This window comes from Liolophura sinensis, chromosome 8 (genome assembly GCF_032854445.1).
Source record: "Liolophura sinensis isolate JHLJ2023 chromosome 8, CUHK_Ljap_v2, whole genome shotgun sequence".
Taxonomy (NCBI): domain Eukaryota; kingdom Metazoa; phylum Mollusca; class Polyplacophora; order Chitonida; family Chitonidae; genus Liolophura; species Liolophura sinensis.
Window position 1 is genome coordinate 48,391,065 of NC_088302.1, and position 23,895 is coordinate 48,414,959.

The 23,895-nt window shown below is 38.4% G+C and overlaps 1 protein-coding gene across 1 annotated transcript in view; it reads right to left on the reverse strand.

Moving 5' to 3' along the window:
* Nucleotides 1–15,887, reverse strand: part of LOC135473620 (calphotin-like) — a 28,550-nt gene extending 12,663 nt beyond the window's left edge. Inside the window, exons 1-3 of the mRNA XM_064753481.1 lie at nt 15,753–15,887; nt 6,667–6,768; nt 4,614–4,670 (exon numbers count right to left, since the gene is read on the reverse strand). The gene's annotated coding sequence lies outside the window, so the exon portion shown is untranslated. The remainder of the gene's footprint in view (nt 1–4,613; nt 4,671–6,666; nt 6,769–15,752) is intronic.
* Nucleotides 15,888–23,895: the final 8,008 nt, after the last annotated feature.

The window sequence follows — 23,895 nt, forward strand, 5'->3', positions numbered from 1 at the left end:
AGAAAATCTGAAAAAAATCTGGAACTCATCATCTAATACGATTATCTCCCCTATTTCACTGAAAGGAAATGCCATGGAGGACAGGCTTCGGATGTCTGGATCTTTCTCTGTTAAGGATGTCGTAATGCTTAATTTAAGAGATCAAAAAGTGATACTTTTTGGAACGTTTACTTTTTGCATCCAGATTGTATCGCCAAAAGAGAATGCATCAAATATGCGCGTCCTGTTGGAGTAGAGCGAATCATGAAACAGATACAAGGGGCATCTGTTACCTGCAGCCTAATCATCACCTGACCGTGCATAAACCATACCTAGACTGGTCATGAATCATATGTGATCAGGTATATCAAGCTATAATTATAAAAATTAGTTGTGTAATAGTTATACAGCTGATAAGCATAAGGTCGACCAGACATGCAGCAAGCAGATAACGGCGTCGAACACCAATGCGCAGGCTATATACAGACATCTATGCATGTGATAGGAGCACGTCGATTTGATAAATGCACGCCTATAGACGGGTCATTGGTAACTTGATCACGCACATTTACATCCCGTCCAGAGTGCGTACTACATTTACATCACACTATAAAGAAACGAATCTTTGTCACTACGTTTGTCTATCCTTTGATTTTCTCCATATTAGTTCTACCAATTGACACCACACATAGTTGTTGTAATGCTAAAGGCACAAAGAAATGCAATATCATCATGTTAATTTACCTTTCAAATATTAATGGCTACATATATTCAAAACAGTATGTCAAAAATCCAGTATCAGAGCTGTGCATGTGACCTTCATCATGTTCATGCCAGCTGCTGGGCCAAGGCATCTGTCACTCATTGTCAGTCTAAAATTAGCATGTCTGCCTGTCAAGTCTATTGACTTTTTTTTTATTGTAGTCTGTATCCAAAATCAATTCTGTCCAAAATTTCAGTTTGGAGGGATCAACAATGCCTTTGAGTGAAAGTGATAAAGTTACTGTAGAAAACTATTTCAAGGAGAAAGGCTGTGGTGGAAGAAGGAGTGTAAAGGAATTTCCTGGCAAGCGATGGAGTCAGAGAAGAACCCAGGGACCCACAAATAAAAGAGAAGTTGCAAGTGAGTTACAAGTGAGCAAGTCTTCTGTGTAAAGAATGGCGAAACAACTGGAGCTGAAGCCTTTCAAGAGGATGCGGGCTTCAAAGAGGGACCAAAATGTCAGAAGGGAAAGAAAAACTCGCAGCCGTAACTTGAATGACGGCTACTCGGCCACTGATGTGAAAAGGATCATTTTCACAGACGAGAAAGACTTTACGTTAGAAATAGCTAAAAATCGCGTTTATGGCAAACGGAAACGAGAAATTCAGCCATCTCGCCTCTATCATGAGACTTCTAGATTTTCAAAGCAGATAATGGTTTCAGCTGGAGTAATCTGGAAAGGAAAAACAAACACTGATTTTATCGACACAGATAGAGCAAGGTTAATAATGAAAGCTACTTTCACTTATTGGATGACAATCTTCTCCTGGATTATAGGCGTCTTTATTCCAGAAACAATTACATGTTTCAACAAGTTGGGGCTCCTTCACACACAAGTAAGGTAACACAGGCCCATCTGCAGGAGGCTACACTAGAATTCATCAAGAAGGATGAACGGCCTCCACAAAGTCCTGACTGTAATGGACTATACCATATGGGACTCTGGAGAAAGTTTACCGAGGAGTGAGAGAAAAACTGACAGAGCAGGCGTTAAAGGCAGGATAATCATGCCAAGGGAGAAGATATCGCTGGAACAAAAAAAAGAAGAAAAAAAAAAAAAAACACACGCCAAGGCATTTCTGCTTGGAAGAAACGGCTTTGTTTTTTCGTGCAGGAAGAAGGAGGTCCTTTTATATTTAATTTTTTGACAATGCTCTTTTGAATATGATAATACTCGCATAATTTGTGTCCGATCGTTTAGACATTTGCAGCCTTGTTAACAATACCCTAATGTTACTGTGTGAAATGAATTCAGTCAATCTCTCACTGAGAAAATACTTGTCAAAAAGCAGTTGCAGGCGTACATGCCTCGCACTACACCAGGAATAGGTCTATGCGTAACGGCTGTTGTGTAAATCTTTTATTGGCTTGGCTGGTAACATGTGTTTTATTAGAACTTCGATCTAACAGTCAGTAGTTTATACGTCTGGGCTCAAGCATAAACTGTCCATAGACAACTTCACTGCCGATTGAATATAGTACGTTCTTCCCCTGCAATGTATGATGACCTATATATCGTTGTAATTAAAACAATTACGAACATAACATAGACACATTATTCTTTCTCCATAATCACACAGGTTAGTTTGTGTAACTGATAACAATAGTAGGCATTTAGACCACAAATAATAATTAACGGGTATTATTAAAAAAATTAAACGTTTTTACAAAACTTAATAGCAGGTAATTAATGTTTTTGCACGACAAGTAGTGTGACAGAAATGCATAACAATAAACAAGTCTATTATTTATCTATGTCAAAAGAAACAATTGTCTAGCGGTTTTGCCTACACAGTTAATACAAAATTCATTTAACAAAAAGACGTTACACCCTGACGAAAATATTTATTGTAGCATTTACTTAATTCTGTTCCCTGTATAAAAGTTGATGTAACTGTTTTCCCATTGTTACTGAAAATCTGAAGAATAAAGTTTGAACAAATATACAAATGCAGGGTGTGGCAAAAAAAGGCTTTTCCATCATAATTGTCCTTGCAGGAAATCGTGTGTGCCTCTATACCGCAAATTTGTTTTGATGACAATTTCAAAGTGAGGTACATGCATGCTATTTACAACTAATGCACAATTCATTGTTTATGTCACAAACGGAAATTCTGGAGGCGAAAGCTTCACAAGCTGCGGTAAAACCACATCGCTCTGATGTTCAAAACTGGTTTAAGACTTATTTCCAGATTTAGCTTTATACCAAGACTTCAATTTTGCACTTACACTAAAACAATTATGTAGCTGTACATTACATATATACTAAAACTGCTGCTGCTGTACTCTGACTGTGGAGAACTACATTACATATATACTAAAACTGCTGCTGCTGTACTCTGACTGTGGAGAACTACATTACATATATACTAAAACTGCTGCTGCTGTACTTTGACTGTGGAGAACTACATTCGATGCTGAGTTTGGGTAAAATTATAAATATAAAATGTGACTTAATACCAGTATGTATGCAAACTTTCCAACAGCCGGGCTCTAGTGTCATTTCTGAGTGTTTCATAAGCACACATATAGCGAAATTTTGACGTAGTATTTGAAGTAACAAATTTCACAGGGCTTTGAGCCATTCTGTTGTACACATGTAAATGTGTAAAGGAGTTACAGGAATGTCAAGGAGTTATAGGAGTGTGAAGGTATCAGAGAGGAGTGTGAAGCAGTTAGAGGAGTGTGAAGGAGTTATAGTAGTGTGAAGGACCTATAGAGGAGTGTGAAGGAGTTATAGGAGTTTAAAAGAGTTATAGAGGAGTGTGTAGGAGTTATAAGAGTGTGAAGGAGTTATAGAAGTGTGAAGGAGTAATAGGAGTGTGAAAGAGTTATAGGAGTGTGAAGGAGTTATAAAAGTCTGAAGGAGTTATAGAGGAGTGTAGGAGTAATAGGAGTGTGAAGGAGTTATAGGAGTGTGAATGAGTTATAGAGAAATGTAAAGGAGATATAGAAGAGTGTAAAGGAGTAATAGGCGTGTGAAGGAGTTACAGTAGCGTGAAGGAGTTATAAAGGAGAGTAAAGGAGTTATAGAGAAGTGTGCAGGAGTTATAGGGGTGTGAAGGAGTTATAGTAGTGTAAAGGAGTAATAGAGGAGTGTAAAGGAGTTATAGGAGTGTGAAAGAGTTGTAGAAGAGCGTAAAGGAGTAATAGGAGTGTGAAGGAGTTATAAGAGTGTGAAGGAGTTATAGTGGAGTGTGAAGGAGTTATAGGAGTGTGAAGGAGTTATAGAGGAGTGTGAAGGAGCTATAGGAGTGTAAAAGAGTTATAGAGGAGTGTGTAGGAGTTATAAGACTGTGAAGGAGTTATAGAAGTGTGTAGAGTTATAGAGGAGTGTAGAAGTAATAGGAGTGTGAAGGGGTTATAGGAGTGTGAAGGGGTTATAGGAACGTGAAAGAGTAATAGTGCAGTTGTTTTAGGGCATGTAAACTGGTAAACAAACCAGCATGCGTATGGAACAAAGTTTAACGTCTAGTTTTAACGTCAGTTTATGTATGCAAACCGATTTATGGTTTGTTTTTTTTACCCATAATATATGTACCGTAACTCTGGTACAGTAAATCAACTGGTAAATGTAAACTTTTGTAGCAGGCTGTGGTGTTCATAAATGAAGAGATGGTGAAATACACAATTTAAAGAAATAAATTAAAGAAGAGAACGGAAGTATGATGGGTTTGTCTATTACAGGATATCAAGGGGCCGGTCCAAGGGTGACGAGGGTCAACAATGTACGGCTGACCCCTCAACCTGGTCCAGCAGAATACAGTGCTCACTGTGACACTGTGTAGTGTTCCTATCATTCAGGTCAACAACATGTCATTTTATATCCATATCCTGTAAGCTGACTTGAAACGTATACAGGTATACTTACGTGTGCTAACCCATTAATGTAGGCAACCCAGAGGTCTCTGTCATTCTCACCTTGGCACTGCAAAACACATTGAAATTCCAGTGACCTTTTGACCTAAAGCTGTATTACTGGCGTTGAGGGCGATTATTTCCATCTTCCCACTTGTGTTACTGAGAAGAGTCGTTGAGATGCAGATTTCGTTAACACATCCAGGCCCCGATTCGGGTAAGTGGGGCCCAGAGCAAAATGTAACATTGCGGATGAGAGACCTTATTTGGAGTATGACTCTATAACGTAAAGGTGATAATCAATTTTGGTAAACAGACACACGGGCTCATACCTGCATGAGATGACTAAAGTAGGTGACCAATATTTGAATAATTTCTCATATGCAATCTCCCTTCTTCCGCAATTTTGTTGTGTTTAAGACAGCTCCAAATTTGTACACATGCAGTTCGGTTATTTAAAATTATACTTAAGTTCTTTATAGGGTTTATTACTAAATAAGGACACACAAAAAGATAACAAAAATTCCTCTCCAATACGATTTGACTATACAAATTGCACAAATTTTCCAAGCAGCCATTTATTTCTACTAACTATGGTTATGGGTGTTTCGCAGTTCAAAGTTAAATAATATATTTTCACGAATATCTGTTAGACATTTTTCGAAGGATATACTGGAGATTTGCGCAGTGCCTTTTCTTTTGATGACTGTGATCTTTTAGAATTCCATGCTTAACAGATCTTGCATTATTTTTCACTTTATAAATATTTCCATTAGTTTAGAAATATCTCATATTTTTCATACCACCAAATGTTGTGGACATATACCATCCATTTATGATCATAAAAACAAGAGTTCAGCACGGTGCTTTAATAAATTTATTTAGATGGCTTAATACAGGAGATAATTAAAATATAAGGAAGTATATATGTAAGTAACCAAGTCATTAATTACAGAAACATAAAGTACTTCAAGCGAAAAACTATAATTAATTTCTTTCCAGTTTTCCGACTAACAAGGTTCTATTGCTGTAGGAAATGAGCCATCTTCTCTGCATCCACATCCAGTTAAGTAATAAAAAAATAATCAAAAAAAAAGTATTGTAAAATTTTGTCCGGAGTATGTATTCATGTATAGTTGATGTATTCATGTATAGCTGATGCTGTTTTGCACGAGGAATTTCTCAAGGGACACATTTCTGCACACCTCTCTAACTTGGATTAGGAAAAAAAATGTCCTGTGCAATGAGTTTCCCGTTAATGTAATGATCCCCTATGGGCCTATTGAGAACGGATCATTCCCATGTCAACAGTACTTCAGCCTGAGAAACGAGCACCTTATTAACTCGTGACAAACACTTTATACATAACTCCGCATCTCGATAATGCTTCATTTATCATTTTTATCACTTTTAAAGTTATATACTGATAATATGAGGTCATAATAAGCTTTTTTATGATAGGAAAACAGGAGGAAGAATTAACAATGACAGAAGAATGATCTCTGTGCCGGCGAACTGTATCACGTGTTCTTAGTTTCGATATATTCTCTGGTGTTCTTGTATTTAGAGTTTTTTAATTACATATAATTGCTTTATGGTTTGAGTAATATATAATGTGTCCCATATCTTGGCGGTATTGTCACAATAGTGTGTGTAAAACAGATCTGTGTCCTTAGTATAGTAATTAACAAGTTGTTTTCCAATGTATTTCTTAGTGGTCTTCAAATTATTTGAAATATTTTAAAATTAAATAAGAATTGTGAAAATTATACTAGTATTTCTTCAACGCATGACTAACGACACACGAACTGCAAGAGGACGTTAACTGTAATCATAGAACATTTCCTCTCTCGAACAGCAGGTTCAACAGGAGTTATAGATTTACATTTCTTTACGGACAACGGAAATGTTTGCCTTAGGATTAATGAAATCATGAATGCAATTTTATGTAATACTATAAATGTGTAAAGCAACAAAAAAGAAAGCCACAGATAATAGCCCATTGCCACTGATTATACGCCCAACATCCTGGCATCCATAACCCATAAGCCTTGCTGGTAACTTACCCTAAATCGTTTCTTCTTTGACTTCAGATAGAACTGGTAGCTATTTTGACTGTTGTCTGTTTTCACTTCAGTGCTCTCGTCAAGTTTTACCTTCCAAACCGGCTGTGAAATGAAAATTTAAAGAGGAAAATATATACCATATATTTAGTTGAACTGAATGGTGTGAACATTGTATTTTAATATACATAACCGCGCTGTGACGTGGAGATCAGACTGTTCGTATGAAAACACTGCCCTTTCCCGGCTAACTGGCAAATTTTATGGTTTAATTCTGAGGAACACACAACAAAATTTAGACTGGCATAACGGCATATTTGCAAAAAAAGCGGATATTTACAAATATGAACAACCAAAGCAAACAATGTCAGTCTTCAAACTAGAATAGGCCTACATAGGCTTGTATTTGAAGTAGGCCCCTACTGGAACCCATTTCTCACGAAAACATAAATCGGACTTAATTAATGAATTCGGAAACTGATTAAACTTTCATCGTGTGATACCATATATATGTACGATATTGTTGCTGATCTAGCGAAAGTTAATAGAGAAATTAACTTAACACAGTACTGCTTGTTGTCTGTCTACATACATACAAAACAGGACGTTAAACCCCAAGCATACATACGCACAATGTAGATCCCTTATCGAGGAAGAGATGTTATAGATGTAAATAAAGAGGAAGATGAGTTTTCAGGGTTTAACGTGGAAGACATACAGCACAGATATGCATTATCTGATTATAAAATAAAAAGGCCTAATAATTTCATAAATACAGTTCGAAGGTTTAGACAGGCTGATGAGGTTTAGACAGGCTGATGAGATTTTGACAGGAGTTGATTTATTCAGCCCTTGAACCGGTTTTTCTAGGCAAATTAGGTAGATAACAGGTTAGTTGTTTACATCATAAAAAACTGTCCATACCTTACCAATCAATGATGTTTTCTAATACCCCGTTCAGGCGGGCCAAGTTAAGCTGGTTTAACTTGTGAAAGTGGCTTTGAGTCAGTTTGACGTCGCCCGTGTGCAGGTGTGAACGGAAAGTGGGGACATTTAATCCGGTTTATTTGCCCCAACTAGCGACGTGGCTTTAGGTCATTTTCCGGACTTGAGCTGGTTTATCTGTGTTGTGTGAACGATGATTGAATTAAATGCCCGGGTACGTGTTACCGTGTGAACGGGCAAATCCCTGAACTGCCTTTAAACCGACTTGCCCACATGGTCATATGAACGCCTGCATTTTTACAACTGGCTTAGATTTAAACCAGCTCAGATTTGATCCGGTTTAGATTTTGGCCGTGTGAACGGGGTATAAGTGCAACTCAAAATGATGTAGACTACAACGACTGAGATGATGGAGATGAAAACAAAGTTCAAAATACACATATATTTGGAGTAAATAAGCGCGATTTTCTTTCAGTTTGTTATCGGCATACGGTGTGGAGAAATTCGCCTAAAACAATCTCTTGTATATTGTCTATTCTGGATAGTCTTGTATGTTTTGCTCTCAAACAGACTAGAATCTACTTCAAAGAATGAAATGACCTTGTTATTCTGTACTTTTATTTCTCTCCCGGTAATAATTTAACAATGATCAATTAAGCTCTCGTAAATATCTCCGTCAGTCTGGTTATATACATGTAGTTATGTTTTACGTTGTACAGGCTTCATGCTTCATTTAACACCATGTATTCTTCTTTGAATGGTCATATCATGATTATGTAGGACACGGGTTTTAATCGGTATTAGTCGTTGTCTAAAATACAATGACCAGGTTATATACAAAAGATGCTGACGAAAGCATCCTAAGCGGATAGGTTGGGCCACCGAGAACTTGTACCAAAATAAAACGAGTCAGTTTGGCCAACAACAGTCATAGAAACGTCACTGACGATGGGCACACACGTATCAAAGATGGGAACTAATAGTGATCGGAATGAGTCGTAGATACGTCACTGAGTAAATGTACCAAAGATATCCACCCTACGTGGCCAGGGTGAGTCGTAGATGACGAAGAATCGTTACCCAATGTGATCAGGACGTGTCAAGAAACGTAGATGAGTACCTGTACCAAGAATCGTTACTCAGTGTGACCAGGACGTGTCAAGAAACGTAAATGAGTACCTGTACCAAGTATCGTTACCAAATCTGATCAGGATGTGTCAAGAAACGTAGGTGAGTACCTGTACCAAGAATCGTTACTCAGTGTGATCAGGACGTGTTAAGAAACATAGATGAGTACCTGTACCAAGAATCGTTACCTAATGGGAACAGGATGTGTCAAGAAACGTAGATGACTACCTGTACCAAGGATCGTTAGTCAGTGTGATCAGGGCGTGTTAAGAAACGTAGATGAGTACCTGTACCAAGAATCGTTACTCAGTGTGATCAGGACGTGTCAAGAAACATAGATGAGTACCTGTGCCAAAAATCGTTACTCAGTGTGATCAGGACGTGTTAAGAAACGTACATGACTACCTGTACCAAGAATCGTTACACAGTGTGATTAGGACGTGTTAAGAAACATAGATGACTACCTGTACCAAGAATCGTTACTCAGTGTGATCAGGACGTGTAAAGAAACGTAAATGAGTACCTGTGCCAAGGATCGTTACACAGTGTGATCAGGACGTGTTAAGAAACATAGATGAGTACCTGTACCAAGAATCGTTACTCAGTGTGATCAAGACGTGTTAAGAAACATAGATGACTACCTGTACCAAGTATCGTTACCAAATGTGATCAGGACGTGTTAAGAAACTTAGATGACTACCTGTACCAAGAAGCGTTACTCAGTGTGATCAAGACGTGTTAAGAAACATAGATGACTACCTGTACCAAGTATCGTTACCCAATGTGATCAGGACGTGTTAAGAAACATAGATGACTACCTGTACCAAGAATCGTTACTCAGTGTGATCAGGACGTGTCAAGAAACATAGATGACTACCTGTACCAAGAATCGTTACTCAGTGTGATCAGGACGTGTTAAGAAACATAGATGAGTACCTGTACCAAGAATCGTTACCAAATGTGATCAGGACGTGTTAAGAAACTTAGATGACTACCTGTACCAAGAATCGTTACTCAGTGTGATCAAGACGTGTTAAGAAACATAGATGACTACCTGTACCAAGAATCGTTACTCAGTGTGATCAAGACGTGTTGAGAAACATAGATGACTACCTGTACCAAGAATCGTTATACAGTGTGATCAGGATGTGTCAAGAAACGTAGATGAGTACCTGTACCAAGAATCGTTACTCAGTGTGATCAAGACGTGTTAAGAAACGTAGATGACTACCTGTAGCAAGAATCGTTACACAGTGTGACCAGGATGTGTCAAGAAACGTAGATGAGAACCTGTACCAAGAATCGTTACTCAGTGTGATCAGGATGTGTCAAGAAACGTACATGACTACCTGTACCAAGAATCGTTACACAGTGTGATCAGGACGTGTTAAGAAACATAGATGAGTACCTGTACCAAGAATCGTTACCTAATGTGAACAGGATGTGTCAAGAAACGTACATGACTACCTGTACCAAGAATCGTTACACAGTGTGATCAGGACGTGTTAAGAAACATAGATGAGTACCTGTACCAAGAATCGTTAACAAATGTGATCAGGACGTGTTAAGAAACATAGATGACTACCTGTACCAAGAATCGTTACTCAGTGTGATCAGGATGTGTCAAGAAACGTAGATGAGTACCTGTACCAAGTATCGTTACCAAATGTGATCAGGATGTGTCAAGACATGTAGATGGCTACCTGTAGCAAGAATTATTACTTAATGTGATCAGGACGTGTAAAGAAACGTAAATGAGTACCTGTGCCATGAATCGTTACTCAGTGTTATCAGGACGTGTCAAGAAACATAGATGAGTACCTGTACCAAGTATCGTTACCAAATGTGATCAGGATGTGTCAAGACATGTAGATGGCTACCTGTACCAAGACTTATTACTTAATGTGATCAGGATGTGTCAAGAAACGTTGATGAGTACCTGTACCAAGAATCGTTACTCAGTGTGATCACGACGTGTTAAGAAACATAGATGAGTACCTGTACCAAGTATCGTTACCAAATGTGATCAGGATGTGTCAAGACATGTAGATGGCTACCTGTACCAAGAATTTTTACTTAATGTGATCAGGACGTGTCAAGAAACATAGATGACTAACTGTAACAACGATGGCCACCAAATGTGACTAAGATGAGTCCTACTACATTTACATTGGAGTATCTTACAGGTAATGTCTCAGCTATAGCTCACACTGCATTACTTACACACTTTACTTACAGCCGCATTGGTTTTTGTGACAAACTTCACGATATATTTGAAATAAAAAAAGAACGGGGTGATAGGAAGATGTGACGTGAATGTTTTCACTTAAGACGCCTCCACAACAGACACCCACGTTGTGTATGGATGGATATGCCTGTACAATTGTACAGTAATCATTTCTATACATATATAAAGCTATAGAGTGTTTACTGGGAATGCCGTGTACAGGGATGAAATCCGTAAATATAAGCCATAAACTTCATTCAATTCATTCATGTTCACAAATCGACTTTAAACATCCTGATTCAAATTGCTTAAAGAGTTTTGTCAGAGCGTTTTACACAGTGACAACACGGAGATGAAGTGATTAATGATCTATAGTTATATCCGCTTTACAGTTTGTTTAAAAAGTGAATAGACATTTTTCGAATATGTCAAAAGGTCCTCAATTGCATCGCATCTGCTTAAGTGGACGTATATCTCTGTTAAATACCAGGAAGTATATCACAATACCTTTCTTTTTCCGCAAAAAATACATTTTCACGAATCTTCGAGGGCTTAAGGGTACTTTTTCAGTGTATAGCAAAAATTCAAAACGTTAAAAACAAAAAACATTTACACAAAACATATCAACCCACAGCTGACACCGGCATATTGGTTATAGCATTTACCGTTATGAAAGGTAGATGGTCTGCGTAAGCGTATGATGGCTAGAATTGGGTATTTCCTCGTACCAGGGGGCAAATAAATAAATTAACACGTCAATTATGCTTACTTCCTGAAAATATGTTGTTTTGAAACTAAAATAAAATAACGTTTTTATGCTTACGATGTCTTTTGGTACAATATAGACTCTGATGTGTCCCACACGTGATAAGCGTGTGCATATATGGGCAAATCGCTTTAATAACCACATGCAAAAAAGTAAACATGCCAATAAATTAAGACTGGTCTCTCTTGGGAGGAATCGGGTGTCCTGGGATGGGACATGCCGAGAACATGGCAGTAAGACGGGACAGCGTATATGGTATAGGTATGGTAGATTCCAAGGAGTTACACAAATACTGCACTGACATAGAATGATATGTTAGAGAGAGGATAAAGCCAGTGGGTAGTCAAATTAATACGACTTTGTTACAAATGGATAGAGATGAAAAAAGGTACATACAAATACCGGGTTGTATAATACATCACACAGATAACAAACTCAGTCAATAACAGTCTGACCCTGAGTTGTTACCTTTATTTAAGGGGAGGGGAGGGGGCACGTTTACTGGATCGTGTTATATATTATAGAGAGAACAAACTCAATGAGCACACAGTTTGGCAGAGCTGTGTTACAGATGGACAGAAATTCACATAATCTACATGTAGGCCTACACAGATACTGGGTAGTGTGATATGCTGTAAAGAGAACAAAATCAGTTTATACATAGTTTGGCAGAGCTGTGTTACAGATGGACAGAAGCTACACGGACACTGGGTAGTGCAATGCGTTATAGAGAGAACAAACTCAGATAGTACAGAGTTTGGCACAGTTGTGTTAATGGTGGACGGAGATTCACATAAGCTGAAACCTGATAGTGTGATATGTTATAAAGAGAACAAATCCAGTGAGTACAGAGACACGTTTTATTACAGATGGACAGATTCCGATAGGCTGCCGAAATACTGAATAGGATGGTATAGTATAAAGAAATAAAGTAATTAGTTCATCAACGGGGATTGATTGGCTGGACATAAGAGAAGCTTAAACCGGTGAAAAATATAATGAGCACAGTGAGTGAGGCCAGAGCAGTGACAGTGCATGTGTTAACTGACAAATGGTCACAAGTAATCCGTGAAATACAGGTTCTTGTCAGGAGACATTTTCTGCTGTAACACAGCAGTGATTGTGTACTGCTTAAGCAAACATAGGCCAACGCGGAAAAGTGTGATAGACTACAGGTAAAAATGAAAGAGTGTGTAGCTTTACACCACTTTGTCAGTTAAAGGTGAGACGGGCGTTCTCTGTATGTCTTGCTTTTATTACAGATGTACATGTATGCACAGGCATTTCCATAAGGTACACGGTTACTAGAAAGTGCGATGTGGCAGAACAAACTCAGTGGATGTACAAAGTTTGATTTGATGCTGTAGAAATACTGGATAGAGTGATGTGTTATAGAGAGAACAAACTTGGGTACAGCGATATGAAAGGACAAACTTAGAGCAAAAGAAAACTAAACTATAAAGTAAGATTCATCATACAGACAACTGAACATGATCCGTAAAAATACTTTCATTTTGTTTTCAGATTTTTTTATGAGTGTTGAGAGGTATCAAATATTTGAACACTATGGAAGGCTTTATGAGCGATACTGACGGTATCTAGGAACTCTGATGTTACATCACCTTTTTTCCTGATGTTCACCAGAAGGAAGGAGCTTTTGGGAACATTATATCAGTAGTCGTTTACTCATGGGTAAAAAGAGTTATTCCAACATTCAGTGTCGTAATTAGAGTAGGATAAACTTCCTGTGACGTCAGAGTTCCTAACCTTTGATAGTATGGTCTATAAAACCCACCTCAGAATTCGAATGTTCGTGCCTTTAACTCTTTTCACAAAAATTTAAAAAAATAAATGAGCCTGTATTCATGCATAGTTTTATGTGGTCTATTTAGTGATGCCTACTTCGATTTTTAGAGGTCTTTTCCTTTAATGGGAACAGAGTGTGACTGATTTGTGACAGATGTAAAAGGATTTTCATATGCAACAGAAATGTTGGAGAGTGTGATAATGTTTCAGAGAGAACAAACTTAATGGATAAAGGCTGACACCGATGTGTTACAGACGGATACAGGTTCCCATAAGCTGCACAACTTAGCAGGAAACAGTTTCTCCCATAATAACAGACTTTTAAGTACATAACACGATTTCTTGCATCGATCGATGCTTCAGCCTTAATTAAAGTAACTTTTCTAAAAACGATACATGTACATACACGTGTTAGAAAACCTTCCCACATTACAAAAACGGCCATTCGTAAATTTGATCTACTGACCTTGTATCACGGACCGAAAGCGAATGATATATTTTTGCGTTTGATCAGCGACACGAAATCCACACGGACTCCAGGGTGAAAGGCTCACGCACAAAACAGGTATATGTACGTTTTGTCTTAAGATGTTTTGTTTCTGTCCATACACGACTTAATATGTAATGTGCTAATTTGTCTTCTGATAACGGACTTTCTTGTGGGTTGACTGGTCGCTGTGAGACGTTAAGCCACTCCATTATTACAGTCTAGACACGCATCTTGGCAATCCTCCAAATAAATTCTATAAATCTGTACTGAAATGCCCCGTATACGACATTGGACTTTCAAGCAAAATGGGCAATTTCCCGGTCAAGTGGTGAGTGTTTAGACCCCTTTACGCTTGCATGGAATTAAAAGGCCTTCACGCTATCTACGTATGACATATGCTTAATGATCTTCATGTAAAACATCTTACATAAAAACATACACGGTGCGTGTTGAGACGTAAGTTAACACTATCGAGAAAGAATGAAATAAAATAGCATCTGTTAGAAAAGATGGCAGATTTGGCTTGAACAACACCTTTGACTTTGGCATCAATTGTGTATTGTGTATTGTGCTACGCAAAAATGAAAATAAAAGAACAGAGTTATTAATAATAAAATACTCAAGTGGTAAGGGATCAGTTTTCATCGGTATATATGTATAACGTATTTCTGCTCAAATCTCCCTTGAATCGACGAAGAATTTCACACAAAAACTGTAGATTCATATACTTGAGCTGTTTGGCCTATAACAGAGGGTATATCGAAGGTATCACGTTAGTATCATTCAGCTCTGTCTACACGCATATTTGATACATAGATGCACAGCTTAAGCTGTAAAAGGAAGTCGTGTGTGTATTTTTGAAGTCTACAAACGTTGGATATTTCAAATATGCTCCGTTTTAGGTGCACGAATGTTAATATCTAAGATGTGCATATACATACTCGGATATCTGAGGTGGTTGACATGAGGCATTTGAACATATGAAGATGCTTGGTAGTGGCTATTTGAAGTGCATGATGGTGCGTATTTGACGTGTGTAGGTGTCTGTTTGAGGTGTGCGTATTTCTGGTGTATGGTGGTGGATATTTCAGGTGCACGAAGCTGGGCATTTCAGGTGTACGACGGTGGCTATTTCAGGTCTACGAAGATGGTATTTCAGGTATATAGGAGTGCGCACTTTAGGTGCACGGCGGTGGGTATTTTAGGCATACAACGGTGCACATTTCAGGTGTACGACGGTGAGTATTTCAGGTGTAGGACATTGTATTACAGATGTACGACGGTGGGTATTTCAGGTATACGACGGTGGGTATTTCAGGTGTACGACGGTAGGTATTTTAGGTGTACAACGGTGATTATTTCAGGCGGATGACAGGTGATATAAGGTGTATACATGACTGGTTGCGTGAGGTGTATGACAATGGGTATTTGAGTGTGGATATTTCGGATACATGATTCGCAAAAAACATCACTACACATGGTGAGGATGTGACTACAGGAGAGGCTGGGGGTGAAATTTCCCCCGGTTGCGTTATCCTACCACTACTCGGATAGATCAACCGTTTGTCCCGCAATAGCCCATAGGCTTCCATTCACTTTAACCTGAATTCTGCCCTATATAAGGGCGAGTTCAGACAGTGGTACACTGCTGCGTGCATAATGCTGTAGCAGTGGGATTTAATTACTATGTCCATACCTTCTGATGGGTAACATCAAAGTACGCTTACCTTCTCTCCTCGGTTCCCTGTTTCAAACAGTAACAGTTCGTTCCCTTTAAGAACCAGCCACTGTCGTTTCCAGGAGCCGTACTGTAACACAAGCAATACAACAATATGTATACGAAGGCACACCGACTGGCAAAAGACCTGTTTTAACTCGGGACAGCGCTAGACATACTAAAAAAAGGCCCGTAAGAGATTACAGGCGTTTGTGAAAAGCTTAACGGAGGGTAGCTTCTTTAGGCAGCCTTGCTAAGGCTCTACATGTACGTGTGACCCACGTGGGGGTCTGATATAGGCACAGGCTTCACTGAAGCATACAGATCTGCATTAAGCAGGTCTGTCACCTCAGGCTATATTCCCAAACTCTCTATATTATTTTTGGAGGGATATTTATTATAAGTTAGCTGTTAGGGGGCCGTGCTAAAATATCCCCAGTGTCCGATTAATAACAACAGGCTATTGGACACCATTTCAGCTTCATCATGCTCGAACCGAGGTATAATGAGATCCAAAATTACCTATACTTATGTACGTGTACCTCATCCCTAATTCTGTATACATTCACATTCCTTGCTTTTCAGAATACGTGAAAGACAAGTGTACACGTGTATACTGCGATTAGAAGTAGGAGCAAACGATTCCACATGGGACATCAGCTACTGTATTACTGCATACCTGATTAATTTGAATCACTTTGGTACTATACTTCGTGTTCAAGATTATTTCATTTGCTCAGTTGTCTTATCTTTGCAGCAAGGAAACCAAGCCGACTCAGCAACCATTTGTCTTTGCTTGGCACCTGAATAATACTTTCACGTGTATACCAGAAAGAGATTCCGGGGTTTCCTGCGTGGCCTATCGATATTCCTGCGTGGCCTATCGATATTCCTACGTGGCCTATCGATATTCCTCCGTGACCTATAGATATTCCTCAGTGGCCTATCGAGTTTCCTCCATGATTAATGGCCTGCCTGGTTTCTTTTCACCTAAAAGCCTGATCACATCTTGTCAGTGAAATATATCTTTAGTGCTTTAGTCACATAATATATAAATAAATTTATTTATTTATTTCATTGGTGTTTTACGCCGTACCCAGGAATATTTCACGTCGGCCGTCATTATGGTCAGGGGGAACCGGGCAGAGCCCGTTGGCGGCAGACCTTTCCACGTCCAGCCAGAGCGGAATCCAGCATAAGCTGGACAAGTAAATAAATAAATAAAGCCTTCCCATGAGTTATCTAGTCCTTCATGAAAGGGAGACGTCGAAGATAAATGCGCTCATATTGCGGAAATTGCCAAAACGAATAAGGTACACGCTGGTGTTAAAAGTATTTTCATTTGAAGCACTACAGTCATATCCCCCTGTTAATAAAAGCAGGTGAATCCTTGAAAAATATAGACGTCTTCATTCAAATTGCCTGTTAACGTGACAGCAGTGTAGAAGTATGCTTTTCACACAAGCCAATTCAGATGAGTTCACTTCCTTATGTTTGAAAACTACATTGTACACATTTATATGCTGCATAATAATTCTATTACTTTCTTGACAGAGCTTGAATCTCAAACAGACAACGAAGGGCTTTAGAATTATATCTATACTATCTATCTAATATATGGGTTAGCTCGCCATGAATTTTGTGCACATGATGGCGGGTCTCTTAATCTTGACCTCTGTCGGCTTTGACTTTGACTTTTATATATATATATATATATATATATAATATATATATATATATATATATATATATATATATATATATATATATGTCTATCTGTCAATTAGTGGGAGATGAAAATGATACTTATTTATATTTATTTATTTATTTGATTGGTGTTTTACGCCGTACTCAAGAATATTTCACTTATACGACGGCGGCCAGCATTATGGTGGGTGGAAACCGGGCACGGGAAACCGGGGGAAACCCACGACGATCCGCAGGTTGCTGGCAGACCTTCCCACGTACGGCCGGATAGGAAGCCAGCATGAGCTGGACTTGAACTCACATGCGTCTGCCAGTGTATATGGTGCTAAAAGAAAACACTATTTAATATGGAATCATGCTCAATAAATTTCAGGCCCCGGAATCACGAATCAACATGAGACTAGAGTCAAAATTTCGAATCACTTTAAAATTGTTATTTCTTACGTGACAAGGTCAAAATATTTCTTGACAACGAAAATTCTTGGTAAGCTGCTGTAATACAAATAACAGCTAAAATAGCGGAAAGGAACATAGCAAGTTTATTGATTGGAATTTGGACTTAAGTCTGAGATCACTTTGTGATCCCGGGGCCAGGCTCTCTCGGGCACACTTGTACATTCGTTGTGGAGCAGATTCCACAAAGCCGTTTGTGTCTTATGTCAAAATTTAAAACCTCTTCACAATGCTCAGTTTTTGGTATTGGAGGTTGAAATTTAGACACATTTGTTTTTAGATAACAATAAGGTGGACAAAATTTTAATTTCTACAGTCGAAAGGTAAGCTTTAAGAGTGCATTTCAAATTTTGACGTGTCAGAAATGTCTTTGTGGAATCGGCTTCGTATGATCGGGACAGGATTGCTCAGAAAAAAGATGGGGACATTATCTTTGTTCCGTAGCCTTGATTTGAGGTAAGACACATATCATGTTTAACCAATAATTTATTTGACTTGTGTTTAACATCGAGCCCATGGATTGTTTTCACTTGTATGGCGGTGGTCAGACTTATGAGTCTCCGGAGTCAACCACCACGGGGTAGCCTACCTGGCGAACGTCCGGACTTACAGCCTCAGTGGAAACAACCACAGCTGGATTCGAACACGCGACTCTTTGGTCAAGAGATTCATGGTTTCAGTGAGCCATATCTTTAATTATCTGGGCCTAGTTGACCAAAATTGTATTAGAACTTAAGCCCGGTTTTGATTTTAGCTGAGACTAAAGTGATTTGGATTAGTATGAGACTAGGTATAAAGATTTCAGTCTGGTTTAACTTTAACACACTTTTGAACAACTGGCCTCTGAGTCTACGAGGGCCCCCTTTATACTTTTTAGTGCTCCAGATAAGGGAGGGTGCCTACTGGTCCTGCACTATAGGCGTGGTGCATCAACGTTAGAGATTGTCTATTGCTCACCAAAGGGCTAGCAGTAACTTTCGAATGCGAAGATACATATGGGGAATTTTGGGCTACAGGTTAAACTATATACAGAAGACGAAGTGAAAAAAAGAAAACAAAAAAAAACAAACAAAGAAAAAAAAAAACACTGCCATTCTATTCCAGAACCAATTGCATAAGTTCATCTGATGGAAGTTAAAAGTAATATCTTAAATTACGTAAAATAGCATTTAACTTGTACATGTATATGCATGGTCGTGTAAAATATTTTAAAAGTCTTCCACATCGTATATAATCAAGGCTAACGAAAAGCAAATTCGCTAAGTCACGTTTAATTTAAAGTTTGATGTCTGTCTCTATTGCTGCAGGTACTTTCTTCGAAAGCGTGTCATGTTCACGTTACATATAAACAAAACATTCATGTGTTTTAGCCTAAGGTATTACCAAAGTCAGCCGATTACAACGGAATAAAAATGTGACTTCTGGCGATCATGTGGTATGGCAAAACTCTTCTTAATTAAGGCTACTAAAAGTAAAATCATGTTCACTAGCATCATTAAGTCACTTCTTCATACATCACTTTAGCCAGAATGTGGGTCAGTCGTATAGGGCACCTCAGTCACGAAGGACACGCAATGCGGGTTCAACCTCGCCTATGTTGGAGTTTGTTCGTGGGGACATTTACGCAATGTTATTATTGTCGAAGGCGTGGCACGTTATTTAGTTCGTAAGACTGGATTTGTGGTGTTTTACGCCGTTCTCAGAGTAAACCTTTTTCACTTTGCGGGAACCATGCACGGAGACCTCTATATATAAAGGCCTTAACAAGAGCTGAATTCGGACGCGTGACCTCACAGTTCAAAAGGCCAAACAGATCTGAGCTGAGGCAGTTTACACTGTGTGACTAGACACGGTCTATATAGGTAAATTATATGCGATGTACACAAAGGTGAGAAAAGCATTCAATATGAATGCATCTTTGTCACTTTCAGAGACCATGTTGCACCTCTAGCGGCGAATAAAGTAAACAAGTCATACTAAATATGACCATTTCAAATCAAACAAGCCAGCTTTCTCTTCTGATTTGGGATCAGTAAGCTGCAACGACATGAGGGTATTCCCCTCCGGCTTTTCCATCTATTAATATTGTCGCCGTCTTACTCATATGTATGACCGCCAATGCCGAAAATATTGAATTGTGAATTCATACACAGCGAGTTCCACGCGCGTATTGCAAAGTGGCCCAATCGTGGACATGCCTTGTCTGTACGTGTATGTTGGATAGGCTGTGGTTGATATAAATGGGCACTTTACAGTCATGTATTGCATCACAATTATTCTGTATATAGAACGACATAGATTTACCCTAGTATAGTATAACATTGTGTATCACATATTTTTGTACTTTAAAGAAACGGACTGTCTAGTATCAAATTGTGTATCACATATTTTTGTACTTTAAAGAAACGGACTGTCTAGTATAACATTGTGTATCACATATTTTTGTATTTTAAAGAAACGGACTGTGTAGTATAACATTGTGTATCACATATTTTTGTATTTTAAAGAAACGGACTGTGTAGTATAACATTGTGTATCACATATTTCTGTACAGGCACAGAATTTGGTGTGGCGTGCCGCATCACATATTTTTATACTCTATACAGGCACGGAGTTTGCATCATATATCTTTGAACAGTATGGAACGCACTTTATGCCGTGAAAGACGGTATCACATATTTTTGTACAGTGCATGCAGAAACGTACTTTGTATCACGTCTGTATACATATATACAGGTACGTATTTTGCCGTGACGTCCTATAACATGTCATAATGTTGAACATGCAGAAACGCACTTAGCAGTGACGAACCTTACTTGGAGAGTGACACTTTGAATAAAACATATTTTGTCATATATTTTTGTACTCTGCAGAAACGCACTTGGCTAGGATATACCGTATACCACGTATTATTGTACTACAAGCATACAGTCATATAGTGGCATGCCGTATCACGAATTTAATGCTGGAAAGACATACCTGGCATAGATATACCGTATCACGTATCCTTAATGCTCGACCAGCAGTGCACTTAGCGAAGACTTGTCAAAAGCACACCATAATGCTTGAAAGACACGCATTTAGCAGGGACATGTCATATCACACACCGGGTCTGTCAGCAAACTGCGGATGGCTATGCCCGGTTTCCACCCACCATAATGCTGGCCGCCTTCGTATAAGTGAAATATTCTTGAGTACGGCGTAAAACACCAATCAAATAAATAAATAAATAAATAAATCATATCACACACCGTAATGCTCTAAAGACTCATTTAGCAGGGACATGTCATATCACATAATATAATGCTGAACAGAAACCCATTTAGTAGAGACATATCACACCACACATCATAATGCTCAAAGACACTCATTTTAGCAGGGACATGCCATTACACACCTTAAAGCTCGAGAGAACCACATTTAACAACGACATACCGTGCTTTTCTCTTCGACCCGTCCCTTCTCGGTAATTCAGAATAGAGCACTCCTTGACAAACATGGCTGTATATATATATACGATATGTCAAGGTCTGTATCACATCACACATATGTGTTCTTGAACACACAGGTCGCAGAACTGAAAGGGTTCTGAAATACAAATATATAAAGCAGATATTATTTAATTTTAAAGAAGAACTCGCACTAACTGAAAGTTAAACAGACCTTTTGACAATTCTATAGCCTTTGTGCATTCATGAATATTTTAAAAGCATAAATAAATAAAACTTTATGGAGATCTGTGACTGTTTTATCAAATTATTTAACGAAAGATCAAAAACCCCTTCCACTTCGCCAGTGTTAACACACCTTTATACATAAAACAAAGGAGCAATCGTCATACATGGTACTATACCTATTTAACTGGTTGCTGTTTATCGACCTAGTCCAACGTTTTGGAGGTATAACCGGAGTGCCCGGGGTTAAAAAACCCATGGCCTTTGAAAAGTCACTGATGAAGTTTTCCACGTGTAAAGCATACAAATAGGCACATCATACTGATGAACGACAACAACGATAGCCTGCGCAAACGGCCGCAGGAGTATCATCCACGAGGCGTGCGGGGGTCGTTATATACGAAAACGTGAGCAAAGGGGCATATCTCTGTAGCAACGGTTCCTATCATTTGTGTTATTCTACAATATAATATTCATCTATTCTTTCACAGTCATGTTTGTGCATGGCTGGGGATCGAAAAGGACAATCTTCTATTATATATATAAATTGCCAAAAGGTGCGGGATATTTATATATACGGTAGGCTATACATAAGCAATCGCCATTAATATTCAGTATTTTAAATTAGACAAGCAGTGTATCAACAATACCGAGACATCTGATACAGGAAAAGATAAGCACACAGGGGCAGGTTTTAATGTACGGAAACTGACTGACAAGTTTGAATGCCGAAACTAACCGGATTCACATGCACATCAGCCTGATCAACATCGGTTTGTTTTGACGACTTCCATTTACTTTTTTTTTTGATTGTTGTTTTATACTCAAGAATATTTCAGTTATAGCATCGGCGGCCAGCATTATGATGGGAGGAAACCGGGCAGAACCGGGGGAAACCCACGACCATCCCCAGGTTGTTGACAGAATATCCCACGTATGGTTGGAGAGGGAGCGTAGGCAGTCGTATAAGACGTCATGAACAACTGTATTTGTCGATTTATTCATATTTACACAATCGTATTTTCTATGAATATTCCCAACTTTTTTTTTGAAATTATATACATATACATTATATATATATATATATATATATATATATATATATATATATATATATATATATCCTAGAAATTAAAAATTTAATCACCTATCTATAAAATAGTATCATTTTAACATAAATGTGTCATAATTTCAATATATTTTAAGCTTGGAGACAAGGTTTGACTTTACCGAAATGGCTTTGTGGATCGGCTTCTGTTGTCTTTCGATCAGGTCTATCTCTGCTATAGATGTGAACACAGAATTATAATCAATTGACAATATGCACATCAGTATGAATACGAAAACTAACCACCGACCGGAATTGACACACACCAGGCCGAGAATGGTGTAGTAATTTTCTGATTGTGATAAGCATACCATATACACAGATAAAAGGACCTATAAATCGAAAATTTTGCCAAAAAATGATCAACACAAATTCAGTCCAAGTTTTGCTGTTGTTTTAGAATAACCCAAATAATTATCTGTCAGAAAATATCGGCCTCGTCTGCGTACACGTGCTACGGTTCAAAATCTGTAGCACGTAAACGTTCGTAAAATTTATAGTTTGCGTAGCCTTATATCTTTTTTAAACTTTAGAATCATTTCACTACTATGAATACGACAGATACGAGTTTGCTATTTTGTGGAAGGCAATAATTTCAGCTATTCTAGAGTAATAGAGTAAATTTTAATTTAATTAACGAATACGGATTTTTTGCCATAATTCTCCGTTATCTGGCATGTTTAAATGCAGAATTGAATCTGCTGATCAATGATCAGAAGGACATTACAAACCTTTGATCTGTTAGGACAGCCTGAAGAGTATCACATCACGGTATGATATATACTGTAACACTTGACTTTGGACGGCTGCAATACGTATGTAGGACTAAGTACTAAATGTCAAGAACGGGAATGTAGGCCTACAACGTATAATGTACATATACAGTTGGTCACCGCGTGTATATGTAGGCCTACGCGGCGTGTTCGGTTGGCTGGAGAGTCCATCTGGCTGAATCATATATATTGGGTACAGAGTCTTATACTCTGGACATTTCAGCTTAAATGTTTGACTGTATTAAGGAGTGTCCCTACAGGGAAACGCTGCGCTTCAATTGACGCGAATATATCTCATGCTGGGTAATTACACGTGCAAACTTATTCACTGAGCTCTCACTTGTCCATAGATATAGCTGTTCATATAGATATATATGAGGTATATTCATATGTAGGGCCCCTTTTCCCCAAACCTATTCAAACATTTCTTTATACTGT